General features: G+C 37.2%; 1 protein-coding gene across 6 annotated transcripts in view; it reads right to left on the bottom strand.

Moving 5' to 3' along the window:
* Window positions 1-20,886, bottom strand: part of HDAC9 (histone deacetylase 9) — a 472,156-nt gene that overhangs the window by 436,475 nt on the left and 14,795 nt on the right. The gene's annotated exons all lie outside the window — the stretch shown is intronic.

Genomic DNA, 20,886 nt, shown 5'->3' with positions numbered 1-20,886 from the left:
ATATTAGTGCTGAATATTTTAGCAGCTTTTGTCACTTTTTTTAAACCACCAACTGCACATTTAGTTTCAAGCTGAGCGCAGCCAAATTTCAGATAGTAAATTATTATACTTGGTTAAAACGTAATTTAAGTTTAGAATCATTATCGTTCAAGAAAGGGAAATAATGTATTTAGATAAGTAACTTCTGCTTTTATGCCCACTACAGTAGCCTGCTCAAACAGAAATGTTTTAACACATCCAGTACTCCAGCAGATAGCATTTGTAAAAACCCAATTCACTGCTTTTCGCTAAGAGTATGGCTGATGGTACAGAGCATACCCTCAGAAATTCTACAGATGATTCAAAACTGAGAGGAATGCTTCACAGAATAGATGGTTTGGTGCCATTCAGAGGGTCTTAGAGAGGCTAGAAAAAATACTGAATGTGGCAACGGTGGCCTCCCTGGGAGAAGGCAAAGGGTTGCCATGTGCCAGTCACAGCTGGTCCAGGCAGCCCCGCAATTGCCACACCTCAGGCCAAAGCTCATTAGTCCATCACCAAAGCTTGTGGAGCACCTGTGAAAACATATTGAAGGGCAGAAAATGCTAGACAGAGTGAGGAGAAGTGGGAGAATAAAAGTGAGAGACAGAAAGAACATCAAGGTCAGAGGAAAAGGAGGTGCTCCATCACAGAGCAGCTAGGCAAAGATCAGTGAAGCAGACAGAGCCAGATTCTTCTCAGTGATCCCTTGTGACAGAAAAAGAGGCAGCAATGTGCACAAAATGAAGTATAGGAAATTCCATTTAAATATTAGAAGGCACTTCTTCACTGTTATTGAGGCCAAACACTTCAGGAACAGGCTGCCTAGCAAGTCTGTTGAATCTCCATCCTTAAAGATTGTACAGTCTTGGGCAACCTGCAGTAGTTGACCCAGCCTTGAGGAGGGGCATGGACTAGATATCTGCAGAGGTCCCTACCAAACAGAGCTACTCTGAGATTCCATTATGTGGAAGTTAAGGATTTTTCATTTTCAAGATTACCATAGACAGCGTCAGCACTGAATATTCATTGTGGCTGAACCTACTGAGAATAACTCTCGTATAAGAAAGCACTCTGCTGGGATCCCCATAAAAATACTTCTGTTAAGGAATTTTGTAAATTCAACTGCACTGGTAGTCTGATATTTTATGAAGTGGTGGTTGGCATCCTGCCTGATACTCTATTTCCATACATTTCTTGTAAATGCAAAGCTTTCACTTAGCTGAATAATGTTGTTCAGGCTCAGCTTTAACAACTCCTTGCAAACATGATACAAGGCTCATATCGTCAAAGCTCACATTTAGAAACATGAAAAATTCCACATCACTATATACAGAATTATATTCACAACACTGACACTCTCATTCAAATACACTTCTACTGATAAGCTGACATGCATCATTTCTCTCTTTGTACTGAAGGAAGGTCACGGCGTAAACCAGACACTATGAACTGCAGCGCCACAATTTTTAATGTTAGCACTTAACCAAAGGAAAAAAAAGAAAAAAAGTATAGTGCTGGCCACAGTGTGTTATCATTTCAAGTGAGGCACTACAGTCCTTGAGAGATGCATTTATACTCTACCTCCACCCACAAAAAACAGCACAGAGTTCTTGATCAGCCAAATCCTGAATGTACTAAGGTACAGCAAGTGGCTTCATGATTCAGTATGGACCATCTGCACTTGCCAAGGCATTCTATTTTAACTGGATGATAATTTATTCTCTACTTGTTCTCAACTTGGCTTATTAGGCTGTAACACAACATACAGCAAATTAACCTCCACCTGGGTCTCTTTAGCTTGGAGGAGACTGAGGGGGTAAGCTCATTAATGTTTAAATATGTAAAATATATATATCATATATATGTAAAAGGTAGAGTGTCACGAGGATGGAGCCAGGCTCTTCTCACTGACAACCAATGATAGGACAAAGGGCAACGGGTGCAAACTGGAACACAAGAGGTTCCACTTAAATATGAGAAGAAACTTCTTCACAGTGAGGGTGACAGAGCATTGGAACAGGCTGCCCAGGGAGGTTGAGGAGTCTCCTTCTCCGGAGACATTCAAAACCCGCCTGAACACATTCCTGTGTAACCTCATCTAGGTGTTCCTGCTCTGGCAGGGGGATTGGACTAGATGATCTTTCGAGGTCCCTCCCAATCCCTAATGTTCTGTGATTCAGATACTCAATCAGATACTCAGTGACTGAGATCACTGCAGGTGATGCTACACATTGGTACCTTGCATTTGCTCACTGAGGAACAATGAACCTTGTCTTTTTTCTTCAAACGGAATTCAATAGTTAATGTGCTCCAACGATCGATGGATCTTTGAAACGGCTACAGAAGAACAGTGCAAGATGGAATGTAGGTCTTTCATGCCCACTGGCCACCACAAAACTTAAGTCTTTCATTACTATAAATAGGTACGGTAACTTAATTTCAAACACAAGCATTTCAAGTAAATATCATTCCTTTAAACTGTCATCTCTCACTGTGCCATCCCAAGACTACATTAAATGGCTACATTTTTTCTATCTTGTGCCCACACTTCAAAATTCTTTTGGGAATTGAGTTTCTGAAATAGGATGCAATGAATACAAATTAACAGAATTCAGATGAAACATCTATTTCTACTTCTATTTCACCCTTCCCCCAGATGAATTTTTCATGAGAACTACTGAAATTAATCCATAGGCACACATTTTTCAAAACTATGTCCTGGAGGTATCTTCCAGATCATTCTCTTCCAGAAGGATTTCTTACCCAAGTCCAATATATTTCTATTTGTAAAATGTTTTAGAAGATCATTATGCAAATGTTTTGTGGATAAAAATATAGAATGAAACACTTCAATAAATTCTGAACGTGACAGATCAGCACCACCAATAACACATCTAGTCTATTCTCTGCTGCATATATTGTTTTAAAATGGCTTTCAGTTACTTATTGATAATTTTTTTGTTTGTAATTGAGATCAAAATGCTGGAGGTCATTCAACACAAATATCACAAGAAAGGAACAGTAATCACTTCTCACAACAGCTTGTGTGTTGAAAAAAACTAAGCATCAGAACCAGCTGTCAGAATTTGTACAAATTCTGTTGTCCAACGAGCATAATTAAAACAAATCTGAAAGGTTAAAAAAACCAAAAATAAATAAAACAAAGCAAAAACCAACAACAATTATTTTCTAAAGAACATGAAAATGTGATGGTTAAAAAAAATATCTTTCAAATGAAAGATTTTACAAAAAATTATTGAATAGGTATCATACTGTATATAATGAAAATCAGATGTAAAATAGCAAATCAAGCTATAGATGCTAAAAAAAAAAAAAAAAAAAAAGCCTGACAACATAAAGACTGGAAGACAAATTACATTGAGTTTTTAGTAAAGTGAATTTCAGCCACGTAAGTCAAACCCAGAATGCCAAATCCAACTCTCTTAACTTTATATGAACCTTCAAAATTTGGTTAGGAAGTGAGCTAGCAAATAGAAAAGGAGAAAAAGATGCGTTAAGAAATGTTGTGAATTCTAAACACAAAGGACTTAAAGACATCAGCTCGAAGAGTAAATGACTATACACTCTTTTATTCAATTTCTATTATATTTGTTTTACAAAGCTAAAATAATAATAAACTAGACTAAAACCAGGATATTAGGCAGCATAATGCTATTATGCAGTGATCTTTATATGCAAGTACAGTAAAGATTTACGAGCGACATTATCAATTTCCAGTCCAATAGATACTGGGGTATGTAATTGCTTTCTGCAAGAATTTAGAAGTCCTACAGCAAAGCCTTCAGTATCCAGAGCTCAGTGCAGGACTAAGTATTTCACAATAAGGTATTCAGGTATCTGATTCTTGATTTGGTATCTACTTAAAAATTTTTTGAAATCTATAACAATTTTGCAGCACATACCTTTGAAGGTTTGGTATTAAAGAACTACTCTAGCATCAAGTTGTGGATTGCCATACTCTTTATACTTCTCCACCAAAGTAATTTGACATAGTACCTAAGAGAGAGAGGAGTATGTCTTACACAATCTGTAAGGAATCCTCAGCTATACTAACAGAGCAATTTCTTTTGAAGAAGTTACATCACTGTATTTTTCCAATTACTCATATGCAATATTAAGTAGTTTTATACCTCACACATACTGCTCATACTGTTCAAGTTGGAAAGGCTCAGACTTCTGTCCAGTAAGGCAAATCCTCCTTCCTGAAGCTCACTTTAGCAAGCAAAAGAGCCATAAAGCTATTTGTTCAATCTCTTTTACACTCCCCATCTACTACAGAGATGAAGCAGACAAGATTTCTAAAAAGCAAGATGAGATGATGCCTTCCATCAAAAATAAGTCTTAGGCCTCAGTCATGAGGATTAAATAACATGCTACTGATCAGCTGGCCGAACTTCTGCTATGCCAATTACAACAAATTGGCACAAGCTTCTGCTCTGTTTCCCAGTGAAGCCAGTTGGAATTATGATCCAGCTAAAAACAGCCTTTTCATCCTCAGCCTCATCAGGTTTTTGAACTTGCTCACCATGCAGCTGCAGAAATACTTCTGCTGCAGCTGAAGTTGTCCCATCTGCCCCCTCCACACCAGCCCCTTGGCTAGGCCAAGAGGAACGCATATCAAGCTGTGTCCTCACAGAGTAGAGGCAAGCTACAAGGTTCAACCTGCATCAAGTACTACCAGGCAGTAGCAGGGACCTCACCAGGTGAAGGACAGGCCTGTATGATGCTCTCATAGCAGAAACAGAAAATATGAGACAGGCTAGCCTCTTTATGTCCACTTCTTTATTTTTTAAATAAACCAGATTTTAATCAGTATTGCTTAAAAACAAAACAAAACGAACTTCTGCTAGGGAAAAATGAATCATGAAGTTAGGAGGTCATTGAAGCACAAATTTGACTATCACTACTACCACTTGAAGACTTGTAAAACATAAGTACTGCCAAGACTGTACCACTAATCAACACACACAGGCACCTCCAGAGGAAGAATTCTCTCCAGCATTACCAGAGTTCTGCCAATGGACTTCGCTGGAGACAGCAAAACATAATGCACTTCCCAGATTCTTCATAAAGCTCAATGAAAAAACAGAATGGAAGTATCAGAAGTTAATGCTTCTCTATGACCTAAGGGTAGATATGCCTCTTCCCATGAGTTCAGGTAACCAAATCTAGTTCAGAGCACTAGAACTACAAACAGCCTTTCAAAAGAACAAGAGACAGACAATGCACTCCTGAAACCTTTTGAGCCTATAACACACAGTCTATAGTATTTCAGCTTTGGTTTGTATTTGTCTTTTCACCAGTTGAAAATTAAATGTCTTTCAGCCACTCCTCTTTCTTTTCTTCTTAAACTGAATCATATTTCAGTTGCTATTGCACCTTGTTGCACAGCACAGTAACTAACATATAGCTACCAATACAGAACTTTAGATAGTGACACAATTTCCACCTATTCCTTACTTACTCTATCTTTTCAAGTAAAGGGCAGATTGACAACTAGCTTAATATGTTTTAAATTTAATCTGATATGCACGGCACTTGAATATTTAAAGCAGGGGGACTTTGTAATCAGAACATATCAGAACATCAAAGCTTCATACAGAAATCCACTTTTGCTTTTCTGCAACATCATACTTATTTAGAATAACAGACTGCATCACGTGTAACAACAAGAATTATTAGCCTCCCTATGGGAGTCTGTCTTACACTCTACAGGAAGAGACAACTCATCTAGAACAGAAAGTTCCCAAAGGGAACCTCAGACAGCTGACCTGGGTTCTGAATTGCCCTCTGAAATAATCAGTCTCACTTTCCTTCTCTAGCTCCTAAAAGAAGCATGAGGGTACATGCCCACCAAAAAACAACAACAACAACAAATTTAAAAGAGCAGTTTCATGTATAAACTTCCTCAAACAAAAATTTTAGCTGGAACGACCAAGAATTTACTTTCAATATTATTGTTTGGATTAACTTCACTTAAACATATCGCAATAAAGTTTTTCTGGTTTTAAGACAAAGACATTCTCTCCCTCACTGAAAACTTCCTCAATATGTAACAATTAAGCACTTTGTGATCATAAACACTTGGGATTATCACCACTGCCTTCAAAAAGGATACAGTGAAGTTACAGCTAAATACCCTTGAAAAATCCAAATTCATGTTAGATATGTATATATATTTATATATATTAGCACAGATAATCATATTCAACAAAATCTGATTTGCAGACAGTTCATATTTTTAGAGCACAATATGCCCCTGTAAGCTTTGCTTTGACACTTTGGATGAATCCAAACAAACCTCAAGGTGAATCATCATAATTATCTGCCTTCAGCCCTTCCACAGAGGCTACAAAGTCACCCATGGTTTCTCCAGAATCAATGTTGCTACTTCCATTAAACTGGGACCTAGATGTCCCATCCAGAATTCAAACCACTTAGACATTCAGCACTCTATTACCTAATGGTCTAAGCCACTTATGATACAAGATATAACTTTAGATTTAAAAAGAAAAAAAGTTTCTGAATTTTATTTCTTATCAGCATTAAAATATTAACCTACAAAACAAGTATTTGAAAAAAATAAAAAGCAGAGAACTTCAATTCCACAGGCATATTAGGATCTTTGGTAATTTCTGACTTCTACTAGTCAGAAAATATTCTAGAACGATATATATGACACAGGAGTACAACGTGCAAAACACAAACTCATGACAACTTCATTGTAGGTCAAGAGTCCCAAGAAGACAAAGAAAGGGAATAATCTACAAATAGGTAAAACACAAGCCAGGAGCCATGGTAATCACCTACAGAAAGCAGTCAGCTACTACCATTATGTAGCACATAGAGGTCCCAGGTGAGAACAAGACCATCTTGAGTGGCTGTAGCACTACAAGAAGTTCCCCCTGTGAGGAACTTGGAACCTGTATCAGCAAACCAGGCAAAGGTAGACAACAGGGCTTAGTATGGGCACCAAGCATAATGAGGGGTCACTGACACCTGTACTCTAAGGAAGTTTTTTTATAAAGTGATGAAGTCAGACCAACAGGAAAACCAACATAGGAGAGAGTCTACAGGTACATAAAAGCTGTTGGCAAGCTCAGCAGAAGTAGATGCAACCTCTACATGGCATGTTTTCATAATTGTGATGCATTACATGAGATGTTGTCCGATGCTATTTCACACATTAAAAGTAGCTAAGTCAAAATCTTCCTTTTAAATCTCTGATTGAAAAGTGGGTTTACCTGCTTAGCAGCAAAAGGACTGTTGTTGTTTTTACCATCAAGAATCCTTTGGCTTTTGTCACCTAATTAAAAGCCAAGTATTTTTCTGTTCATTGGAAACAACTTTCAGTCACATTTTCCTCAGGAAAAAGCATATGGATGGCCAGAGAACACAGAAGCTGAGCTTTTGTATATAAACTCGCCATAAAAAAATTCTATGTGTGCTGTCATTGAATTTTAACAGAGCTTGGACAATTTCGTTTTGGGGTTTTTTTTGTTTTGGTTTTGTTTGGTTGGTTTGGGGTTTGGGTGTTTTTTTAACATTAGCTTCTACATAGATTAGGCTTCAATTTTGGCTTTTCGATGTCTAAAGAACCATTAACACAGTCTTTTATTGTTTAAACAGTTATTTGAATTGTTTAGTGAGTAAGAAATTTTGTAGAGTTTGTATTACAAAAAAAGAAAGCTTTCTTTAGTAAGTTAATCCTTTGAAGAACATTTGCATTGAATGTCCTTTGGCCATGGATTCTTTACAGTAGACCTTGACTTGTCTTCACAAGACGAGTTTAGGATTACAATTGACATTTGTTAAGAATATACTAAATGATGCATGGAAGTTTGATTAATACTTTGGCATTTTCAGCAGTGGAATACAAAGCAGGAAAACAGACTTTCTGCATCATACAGTTAAACCAGATCACAAGCAGAAGTCTCAAAATTATTTTCATGTACAATTAGTTGTCTGTGATTTCACCAATGTCACAGGGAAAAAAAAAAAAAACAACAACAAACATTATCCTTGATGAATTGTAACTAAGTATTATAACACATCCTTCATACAAGAGCTTGCCAGCCACAATATAAGGGACTTATTAATGCACCTGGCTGATGAATTGAATTCATAAAGCAGAACTAAGCAGAAAATTCTGAAAATTCTCTGCTGCAAGTGCATATTGTCATTTACCGATAGCACTAGTACGAAATAATGGGAAAAACTAATGACATTCATAAAAGTCATGGAAAGTAAATCTTGTGCAGGAGGGAGTGGAAAAAAAAACAATCAAACAAACCAAACCAACCATACAAACAACCACCACCAACCACAGAACCCACATTCTGACCAGGCTGTTGTCCACTCTCAGTATCTGAGGGTTGAGAAAAAAAAAGTCAAATTAAATTTAGAGACACACATATCAAATGAACTGGTTGGTCTTGCCACCATTAGATAATATAGATATGCATATACTTGCAACTATTTTTAATGCAAATATTTTTGTACATCAACTTAATTACAAGGAAGCTTGCGTATTTGTAAACCTCAGATATAAACATCAGCTCAGGTATTAGTTTCAAGAAAAAGGTTTAGAAATTTTAGCTAGCAACAAGCTACAGCTAAAGCTTTAGCTACAAGCTAAATCTCCTCATTTAACAAAATTAATTCTGTATTCATGCACTTTAGCATCTAGTTACCTACATACAAAAAATAACAGGCTTCTTACCAAATCAATCAGTATCCCTTCTTGTTGGGATTACATCTGTGGAAAGTACTGTAATTTGAAAGATTTCACGTGCACAGTCATTTCAGTTTCAACCACGTGGGCTTGTTCTTTCAACACTAGATTTTAGTTTTGAATTGCAGAGTTAATATACTCAAGACCTCAAGAAAAAAAAATAAAAAAAAAAAATCACAGCTAAAGCCACCAAGTTTCATGAAAATTTAGGGAGGAAAAAATGAAGCACACAGCAAAAGAAACCAAACCCATGCCTATGCTCACGCAAGAAAATCCCACTTGATTCAGATGAAAACAAAAGCACAACAAGCAAAACCAGGGCTAACAACACTTGTTCTCACTTAAGCAAACAACCCTGACTGGATGAAAACAGTTGGAATTAAAACTTTATGGTTTTGGCAAACACTTCAGAAGGAGCACTGCAAAACATTGCACCTGTCATTATAATAAAAGTTATATAAAGATGTTGTTTACATGCATTAAAATCTTGATTTTTTTTTTCTTTCCTATTCTTCCATAACCAGCAACACTAATATCCATCAAAGAGACTGCATCTGTGAACAGAGATGCTATTATAAATTCAGGTGGTGCCCCTCAGTTTGTTAAGCATATGAACTTAGAGCGCTCAGATGAGAAAGTAGTTGTTTGTTGTTGTTGTAGGGGGTTTTTTGTTGTTGTTTTTGTACTTATTTTGTTTGTGTGTGTGTGTGTTTGTTTGGTTTTGTTTGAACAGGTATGCAGATAACCAGTCGAACAGAATCACAGAATTCACATTATGCTTCAATAACACTGTATTCTTCTTGCTGTTGCCTTTAAAAATACATAAAAGAATAGCAAAAGCTATTTTCTTACACAAAAAAAAAAAAAAGTTTTCATCCCTTTCATAGCTGGTAGGTAACATAGCACTTAATCTGTGATTTATCCAGATCTATCATATGTTAATCACAAACATTATGTAATGCTATGATTTTAATCATTGCTGTGTAACTTCAAGAGGCCAGTAGAATTTGAAACTGCAAGGGAAATTCATCATTGTTAAAAACAGATTTTCAGTTGCACAAGCAATTCTAAATCAAGTCACCACCTGCCAAATTAATGTAAATAAAACTAACATCAAACAAAATAAGACATTTCTTAAGCCTTTGGGACCCAAACAAAAGTGCAAAGAAGGATCAGCAAAGGCAAAGAGGCAGGAAGGGACACAATAAACGGGACAAGTGGTACAGAACCACGTTTCTAGCATACTTCTGGAGGGAACAATGTGACAAACAACTTTTCCATGTAATTTTCTGCAAGATGGTTCTTCCAGTAGTAACAAAACAAAACCAACCAAACAAGAAAAAAAACAACAACAAAAAACACAACAAAAACAAACCACACCACCACCAAAAACACCCACAACCACACAGAGTTTCAAGTTGTTATTCCTAACACATACATTGGTACATTCTAAACAAACTGGAATTAAGATAAAAGCAGAGATGCAGGGTTTCTGAGTACACCAGAAGGGAAAGAGGTTTAGTAGTTTAAAATATATTCAATACAGAATTTAATAGTCCATTTTTCAGAAAACCCAGGTTTTAAGCTGACAGAAATATAATTTTTGTCTTTTTTCTTCTGTATAAAATTTACATATGTATCCAAATGAACTGTCACCTGCAATTCAAGTATAAGTCACTTTAGTAACCGTATTTCTATAGAAAAAGATGTAATGAAAGCAATCCTAGATTTTTTTCAACAACAGGCAAGCAGCATAATAGAAAATAATTAAAATTATAGCATTGCATTTGGATTTACTGCCAGACTCCTGTAGCAAGTAAATCCAGATGCAGAAACAGGAATAGCTTTTATGTTGTTTTTCCTGGCAGAGTCCCAACAACCTGTCCGCAGTCCCTGACAGCTCATACAGCGGCAGATTTCCTGCTGCAGACTCCTCATGGCAGATACCAACCTCCTTTTGTTTTGTTACAACACCAACCACACTGCAAATCCAACTAGAAACAAGTTTCAAGAGAAGCTGTATCAGTATGCTCAAGGATATTTTGCATGCCATACCACAGACGGGTAGATAAACATTACATTGGAATATATTCCAGTATATCCAGTTATTTTTGACTTAGTATATAAGACACTATTTTATATCTTCTTTATTTTCTTTTTAAACTTTTAACATAATAGGATGGTAATCAAATTCCTCTTGACTGTAGGACACATGCAGAACTTCACAGTTAGATTGGACTAACCAGAGTTACAGCAAAGTACAACCTAACATGAAACTTGAAAGCAAGCAGAACTGAAAAAAATATGTTCTGCCTAGAGGAAAATGCCTAACTTAATTAATTAGGAAACAATTAAAATTATTTAATAAAGACACAGACACAATAAGCAAAGGCACGGGCATTCACACTGAGAAAGTTCTTTGTTTTACTTCAACCAGCTTTATTGGCAATATCAAATTCAAGCTTAGAACTAGTAATTATACAACTACGACACTGACCCAATAGCTGGAAGCAGCTACTTTCCTCATGAACATAAACATCTTTCACCATAAACCTCTGGCTAAAATAGCCTGTGTGAAACAGGATGAGGTCTCCTGAGAAATGAGTGTAGTGACATCATCTCCTTTCAAAACCCACTCAAATTCTGCATGAGCCAAACCTCTGGTCATTTCAGGCTCAAAAACACCAACCAGGCAGATGTAGCTTAAGCCTTCTTTTTCGGGGATCTTTAGTCTAGCTAAAGATCAAGTAAGGCTAAGAGGCAACATCCAGGATTTGTGACTAAAGATTTTTCTGACTAACACATCAATTACAAAAGTTAAGAAAATAAGTGATATAGGTAGCAGACTGAAAATAAAGTTATTTTTAAAAGTATCCTTCTCCTTGCCCACAAAAAGACAGTAACTGCATATTCAGATATTTCAGCACTAGCCCACAGCCCAAATTCCCAGTAAAATGAATAATTTCATGGAAGTGATATTATGCTATACAAATAAGTTGAGAGATCTTATTGTGGCTCTTCAATATAAGAGGGACTCACAAAAAAGATGACAGAGGCTTTTTCCCCCAAGACCTACAATAACATGACAAGGGGCAACAGTTTTAAATGGAAAGAATGTAGGTTTAGATTGGACATAAGGAAGAAATCTTTTCCAATGAGACTGATGAGACACTGGAACAGGCTGCCCAAGAAGCTGTGGATGCCCCATCACTGGAAGTGTGCAGAGCTGAGTTGGATGGTGCTTTGAGCAACCTGATCTAGAGAAAGATGTCCCTGCACATGGCGGGGGGGGTCAGACTAGACAAATTTTAAAAAATTCTGACCCAAACCATTCCATGGTTTTAAGTTCACATTTACTTTTTTTTTTTTTTAATTTGACTATGCTAAAGGAAAGACTAGTTGATGCTTCTGCTAAAAATTTAATGTTGTTATAGATGTTCATCTGAGGTTTAATATTACTGAAACAGCTAAATAGTGATAAACCAGTTACCAGTGTGAACTGAAGAAGAGCCTTATCAGTAATTTATAGTATTTTAACACAACAGGCAAAAAAGAACACTCCATAAATGATACAGAAAGCACACAACTGAACCTATGCCGACAGAAGTTAACAGCATGCAGCATTTTGACTTCTCAGAGCTAAGAAACAGCTCTGTAGATGTTGCAGCTACATGTGTATTACATTAGTCCACTAATATTGTTCTGTTTAATCACCTTAAAAATAGAAGAAAGATCAAAGAGATGCACCTCTCTCTCATTATCACTGCCAAAGCCTTATAAAACTGGCATACACCATTTTCAACCCCTTTTATTCTGTTTTAGTTTAACTAGGAAGAAATCCAATTTCATAAAGGCAGGTAAAAAGATCCAGTTGCAGCCAGTCAAGAAAAAATAACCCCGAAACTGTGAAACAGAAAGGACATTAAAAAATTAAGAAAATTTACTAGGCTACCAGAAGATCATCTACGAAACTGAGTTTTATGCCAAGATATGCATTCAGCTCAAACAGTCAATTATTATGATAAAGAGACAAGGAAAAGAAGCAGTAAGTAAAAGCTATAATGGTGTTCAGAAATACAGAATTTTCCATTCAGAAATAAATGGAAGTATGACAGCATCAACAGAGGAAGGGGGGAGATCCAGGGGAGATCTAAGAAAGAAAGGCATTTAAAGCTACAGTCAGTCCCATATAAATTCAATTACCACAAGGTAAGTCATGTGGTGGGCAAATCAAAGAACTCACAGTTTCATGTACCTTTTTGATACTTCAGCAGAGCAAGAGAGCACACATCTCCGTTTCAGCAGGGTGAAAGCATTTTCAGGGGAAGTAGAAAATAGATATACAAATGTAATAATAAAAGTTCACTCCTGCTGAAATCTACAGCAACGTTCCATCATTTACTACTTCAGTTTCATAACTCAAATATTTATTGACATGTTTCAAGCTCTGGATGATAAAGTGGTGTATATCACCTCTTTCAAAGTTTTATAGTTTTTTTTAGCCTTGCCTTAACAAAACCAAGAGATTTTTACATCCATACAAAGAAGTCAATGCACCAAGACCCAAGAAAAAGTTCTTTGTCTTTGCTCTTTTTCTAGTCTTATGATTAACTGTGGTGTGAAAAAGTAAAAGATACTGATAACTCACCAGAAATGCTGTTGTGGGGGGAGGGTGCCTTTTTTTTTTCCCCCCTTTTCATGATGCACTTCATATAGCAGGAAAATTAGGTAAGAAGTTCAAAAAGAAAAATTGTAGGCCTTTCTTGGATAATACAAAACCTTCTTCAAGTCAGGAATATCTGCAAATACTGTGATAAAGCCACCTTTTCCTCAGGATGGAAGGGCTTCAGTTACCTATGCAATGCAAGCATCTGTCAAGAAAATGCATTACAGACTACAGCAGCTGCTTCAAGGAAAAATACCTATTATCACTGCTTCCCTACCACAGCAAAACCTCAGTTAAGAAAGAAAGGCATTTAAAGCTACAGTCAGTCCCATATAAATTCAATATAGAATTCTAGAGCTTATATCACTGGTGGAAATCTTATTTTGACTAGTAATGTTTACGATATTAGAGTATGAAACAGACTTTTTCTGATTCTGTTACAATATAAACTGAAATATATACACAGTATTAAAAGACATCGGTTGTCTTTGTTCTCTCTGGATTGCCCACTCTATAAAACACATTGTTCAGAGGGCATTTGCATCTTACCTCATACCAAACTATGGGTCTTGAATACATGCAGCCACTCTGTGTACTCAGGACAGAAAAGTTAAAGTGACATCACAATTTTTTTTTTCAGGTAGATCTACAACTTCATAGATTCCCATTGACATCTTCATTCTAAATCATTTTATATACAAGGTCATTCTCAACCAGAACTGCATCTCCTACAACATCTGATGCTTACATAGAGTCTACAAAAACACAGAAAGTGCCCACTGACATCTGCCAAGTTTACTCTTCCAATGATTTCCCAAGCCAAAAGTCCCCTGAACTAAGTAGACCTTACAAGATTTTCTTCTGGTTATAACGTTCATCATTGAATCGACAACACTAAATAATAAGAAGCAGTATGTAAATCCCTTCTTTTCCTACAAATGAGGATATTGAACTTCAATCAGAGACACATGTTGGCTGCAGCAGACAAACATCTCAGCCTCACGCTGACAGCTGTGTTTAATGTGTGCACACCCATCTGCACCCTCTTTCACATTTCCAGAGTGCAAGACACAAATCCTACCAGTACACACTGACACAAACTAATCACCACAGAAGACTTGATACTACTGATAACATTGATAGACAAAACTCTATCCTGTCTTTTCACCTCCTGGTAAAAGAAATATCAGCAAGCAAAAGGCATCTTTCCTCCTGCTTCCCAGGACAAGAGGCTACTTCTGGTGGCTGTGCAACAACGTGACAATTGTGACAGCAATCCTGGCAGACAGGTAAGCACTGTCCACTGAGTGCTTGCACAACTCTGCTTTCATGTGCTTTCTTCACTCCCACCCCTCTCCTCCCACTGTTTTCTCAGGGATAAGACTGTGGAAGTACTACCCGTAAAACCAAACAGCATCTACACATACCTTTAGGTGCATTCATAGCAAAAAGAACTGTTTTAAGGGTGCACACTAAGAATATGCAATTCCAAAGACCATATTCCACCCCCCCCCAGGAAAACTTATCCACACACTATGTAAGAACTGACCTGCAATCACTCTTATTGATTGTACAAGGAAAAAATACTACAGTAGCATTTAAAAGAGAAGGGAATTAAGGATTCCTGCTGGGAAGGGAGATAAAATACAATCTGCAAACACTTGGATTGATTAACACCATACCTTTACTCACATCCAGCCAAGGTTTCACTGACACTACTCAAGACCTTAGGTCCACACTGTGAAAAAGCTGGGGGGCAGAGAGGAAAGAAATAAAAACCTCTTCTAATATCTCCCAGAAGTCTTTGAGCCCACAAGCAGAATCCTCCAGCTACAGAAGGAAGCAGAACAGCAGAGTTTGCTGACAGAGAGCTTGCAGTCCAGCTGCAGACCTCCACATCAGCCGCACCCTACAAAGAAGTGGCAGGTGGGACTCACAGGAACCAGTATTGTCTCCTGCCTGCAAACGACTCCCAGAGCACCCACAGCCTAGATTTTGTGCTTGTTTGACATGTGAATATTTTGGTGCACAGCTGATAACATAAGGAAGGCTGGCTACCTAATTTTGGTCAGGTGAAAGAAGCAGCTCTGGACAGTTAAGCTGAGAAGTAAAAGAATGCAAGAACAGGACACACAAAGGAAATCAACCTTTGGCACCTATGTCTGATATATTTCAATCTTCCATCTAGAAAGACATGTTAAGAGCTGCCAAAGAGGAAAAATTACTCTCCTTCTGGGCTGCATGCCATTCTTCGACAATTTGGTCCAGAAGAAAAACAAAAGTATATATTTGCTTTCTAGATTCATCTAGACACCATGTCAATGCATTCCTCCACCTGCACTCCCTTCCTCCAGCCCTTTGAACACACAGGCAGCACAGAGCAAGCAGTATTTTTACATCAATAAAGCTCTCTCTTGTTCAGACACAATTACCAGTAAAACTGTTCTTCTAGACACTTAATTAGTTACATTTTACTGTCAGTATTCTGGAAAGCGTCTTATGGTTTGGCTCAACTATCTGAAGCTCTAAGTTTCTTACTCTATCATTACATCAAGTCAATACCTAAATAACTTGGGGAGTGGAAGAGGAACTCAAGTCTTCAAGGAAAATGAGTGTTATACACAGGTTTCTTCAAAAAAAAAGTTACAGGGAATAGCAGCCTTTAGTCTTCAGCAACATATCGCTTTTATATCACTTTCAGATATTCAGCAGCAATCCACTTGTTTTCACAGAAACATAGTTCCTGAGTTGGAAGGGACTCACAAGGATCATTGTGTCCAACTCCTGTCCCTGCATATGACAACCCCACAGTTCACACCAGGTGTCTGGGGGCGTTTTCCAGTCTCTTCTTGAACACTGTCAGGCTTGGGGCTGTGACACCTCCCTGGGGAGCCTGGTCCAGTGCTCCACCACCCTCTGGCTGAAGAACCTTTTCCTGATGTCCAGCCAAAAATAGTTCTAATGCAATTTTAAGTTTCCTGCATAAAAGCTCTCTTGATGTTAAGACACAACAGAATATGGGCCATATTTAGGCCCACTTTAAGGGCATTTTTCTTAACCATCTCTTCTTCTAGTATTGCCTCCAGTTCATCCACTGTAAAATAATAGTGGCTTTTTGATCCTCAGTCCTCTTCATTTATCCCATACTTCCTAGCCTTTTGTCACTTACGTAATAATCTGCTGCGCTCACAAGCCCTTTTCAAACCTCCGATTCCTCTGAAAACGCTGTTAGAAATACTCAGTGGAGTATTTGCGCAAATACTAGCTTACAGATGCCTCCCAAGTCCTTCCATTGCCACAACAGGTACTCCACCCATCAGAGCTATGACTCATACTCCAAAATGTAGCTGGTACTCAGCAACTGCTATCAACAGTTTCAAAGTTTATTTCAACACCACTTCTTCCAGTGATCAAACTCACTCCGCCTGGGACTGCCGCATCTCTCGACTGACCACTGGGTTGGTCATACAGGTTGCTTTGAATATTGTAGAACAGTACATAGGTAGATTAAAATCTAGGCAAAAACAGTGCAGCAGGTTGGAATGAAATAATTTACAGTGGCTCTCCTGTTCAGAAATTTTTCATACATTATTGGTTAATCACCCTTAAAAGCCCCAAACATTTGCAGCACAGTAAGTTAAATTCAATCTTCTCATTTTTGTACACCATTTTCCTGTATCTCCAACATCTCTTCTTCCACACTATCCATACTGCCTGTTGGGTTGACTTACTTTAGCTCTTCAAAGGAGTTCGCCAGTATTAACTCAAACAACTAATTTTTGGAAAAAGTCAGTGTGCTCATTATTCTATTCGCAATGCTGTGTTTTTTATCTGCCTCTTGGGACTCATTAGCTACATTTATGCAACTGTGAACTCATTTACAATGTATGTTCTTTGTAAGATTTAAAGACCTGATCTAACAAGGGCAAACTTTGTTCCAAGTCATCCATTCATCAACATAACAATCAATGAAACTGATCATGAGCATTAGGCACATAACTTACTCTCCACACACACACAAAAAGTGCAGTGAAAGTATGAGGCTCTTATTCAATTACAAAATGTGGCTCCCTTTTGGCTTTTAAGTGTCTCTCAAAAGAAAGAGAAAAGTAATTACTGCCACACCTGTGTAACATAAAAAAAAGGAAGAGCAAGCCTAATACCTGAAACACACTGGCTAACAACATCAAAAAATGAACTGATTTAGTAAAGAAAACCAGAAGTGCGTAACTGTAATTACATCTTCCTGGCACTTAAAAACATCGTTTGTAAGCTGACTGTTACAAGTAATCTGAATAGGTAATAATGAACACTTGAAGAATTTATTCAAAACACAGAATAAACCTGAGCTTATCACTATCTACATCAAAGACTAAATCTGTATATCAGGGTTGTACCAAGCTCAGAAACAACTTTAAGTTAGCACTGTGATTAAAAACACAAAAAAAATCATGAGCTGTCAACATACCAAAATGCTCAAGATCAGGTCCTACCTACATTGGAATATGCATTTCAAACATACAGGAGACTAAAATGTAGTCTTCTCAGGTAAGAGCTAGATTGAACAGGTAATATCTCCAAATCAAATAGCTCTCTATGAAGTCCATCTAACAGCAAAGTAACTCTCCAACTAAGCATCTGTATTAAGTCTTAACACTTAAAACAGATTCTTCCAGCATGTCACAGCTTGACATCCTCACAATATACATCAAAACATTCATCAAACAAAATCAATGAATACATTTGCATATCTCTCAATACTTACATTTGCATGCCTATCTTTGACTCATCCTCCAAAACCAGTCCCCCAAACTCACTGCCATCAACTCAGCCCACTTACTTTTGAAGTTATTACCCTACTACTCAGATGCTTCCCCTCATCACCTTAATTTACCCATCATGCCTTACTCACCAGGTGCCTTCATCTCATATGGGTCATATTAATCACTAAATGAGTGATGAAGCTGGTGAGGGGTCTAGAAAACAAGTCTGATGAGAAGCAGCTGAGGGAACTGAACTTGGAGAAAAGGAGGCTGAGGAGACGCCTTATTGCTGTCTACAACTATCTGAAAGGAGGTTGTGGTATGGAAGTTGCTGGTCTTTTCTCCCAAGTAGCAAGTGATAGGACAAGAGGAAATGGCCTCAAGTTGCACCAGGGAAGGTTTGGATTGGATACTAGGAAAATTTCACATAAATTTATTCACATAAAGTGTTGTGAAGCTTTGGAACAAGCTGCCCAGGGAAGTGGTTGACTCACCATCCCCGAAGGTGTTTAAAAGATGTGTAGATGATGTTCTTAGAGACATGGTTTAGTGATGGACTTGGCGGTGTTAGGTTTATCATTGGCCTTGCTGATCTTAAAAGTCTTTTCCAACTTAAATGATTCTACAGCTCAAAGCAAAGGCATAAAAGAAAACCGCAACTCAAAAAATAAGAGTTTTGCTCTCTAGATAATGTGTCATCACTATCTTTGTGGACTGAAAACACATAAAATTCTCAGTCTTTGCTTTGAGCTAGAACCCTAGCTTCCTATCAAGATTATTAGAGAAAACTTATTTAACCGCTCTATGTTTTGTTTTTTTAAAAAAGCCACACCACACTAAGTGTTCAAAGACTACTACTATGATCAAGCTGACAGGAAAAGATCAAAAAAAACAGGTAACCATCTTTAAATTTAGGCAGTTAGTGCTACTTTTACAGAGCACTGAAGCCTCCTATCTGCCATGGACTCTTTGACAAGTATCAGTCCCTGGTTTCATGTGGAGTATTTGAACGTATGTTTTGCAGGACGACATTCTAAATTATGAAATCAAAATTGGAAAGGAACAAACTTGAATGTATAAGACTGAGTTTAACAGACACACACGTTTCTGATAACATCAACTCTCAATATGGGTTTATATATGAAATTTAGTTACTGGCTATAACTTACTCTATTTTATATTCTGTTCACTGGTGCTCTGTGTGTGACACCTTTCCTCTGTCACAATTAGCATTTAAAATAAATGAAAAATAAATTGTACAGACAAGAAATCAAGTTTCACAACAATACAACTGCACAAGATCACAACATTAGTAGTTTACAGTGCTAATGAGTTGTTTTTTTAGAATGGATACCATACAATCCTAAGCAAGATTTTTCAGCTCTACCAGAGAAAATAACTGTAAACTAAAGACACTACAAAAAGTAAAAATAATTTAATTCAGAGCAAGGTATCTTAAACCAGCAAATAACACTGTATGCAGGCACAAAATTATACATACACTATTACTGAATACAATGAATTATAATAATGTATTGCATTCTTTTCACAAAATTGTCAAATGACATGCTTTAATAAATAGTAGCTTTAAAACTTTGTTTAGCAAAAGTAGCTTTGCTGAACAATGTTTTAAGTATATTTACAAGTGAATCCATTACTTTCAATTACATTATTTTGATTTAAAAGGGCATGACGTATTATAGAAAGTAATGCTTGATTTAAACCCTGTGAAATAAAGCAAGTGAAAACAGTGAAATATTGAAAATTGCAGGTATCTAAACATTTCTACAGAAAGTACTGTGTTTAAGAATTCTAAGACCAAAAAGTCGTAACTCACGGAAGCTCCTCCAGGGAAGAGTGACCACAGCATGAATGATTTTACAGTCCATTCAAGTCCATTCAGGCAGGAAGGAGAAATGAGTTGGGAGATAGTAATTTCTAAACCAGGTAGTTTGAAAGACAGAAGTTGTATTTTTGAAAAAGCATCCATCCATAAAATTAAAATCTCACTTGGAATAAAAGGGTAAAGAACCACTATTTTTTTAATCTGGTTCTATGCTGACTGTTAATTTCATAGCAACTGTAGGTGAATTTTCCTTTATGAACATATGAAAACAGTTAAGAGGAACCACAAATTACTGTTTAAGAGTCTTAAATTATTTAGATGCATAAGCCTGACTTAAGCCCTGAAAGCTTTGTGCTCCCACATATCTATGCCGATTTTAAAAGCTGAACTGAAGTCCTTTTTCACCTTGTTACCTGTGTTCATATCTACATTTGATGGTGCATCTAATCTAAATGAGATCTGACAGAAGGATCCATAAATGCCACAGAAGGAAGGATGAATTTTTATGATTGCTGTGAACAGAGAAAAGAAGTGACCTTTTCAGTGTGCTTCCCCTTAGAGCTGCAGAGACACAGCACTGCTATTAACAAGTTCTTCACTAATGCCTTTACGGATGTGAGACTGTAGCACTTGCTGAATACTCTGTCTTTACTTACTTCCTCAAATGTTAATTTCAGGAAGAAATATGTTGGTATCACGTAAACGACAACTTTCTAGGAAAAACATTCAAGGAACAAGCTAAAAAATGTTTGTTGCCACATTGCCAAGCCATCACATTTCACCCTCCCCTTAGCAAGCCTCTACCAAAACTTGTGTGTGAAAATTGGAGAACAGC

The sequence above is a fragment of the Columba livia genome, chromosome 2, assembly GCF_036013475.1.
Source record: "Columba livia isolate bColLiv1 breed racing homer chromosome 2, bColLiv1.pat.W.v2, whole genome shotgun sequence".
Taxonomy (NCBI): Eukaryota; Metazoa; Chordata; class Aves; order Columbiformes; family Columbidae; genus Columba; species Columba livia.
The sequence above is the reverse complement of the archived record's forward strand: the minus strand, read 5'-3'. Positions and strand labels throughout refer to the sequence as shown.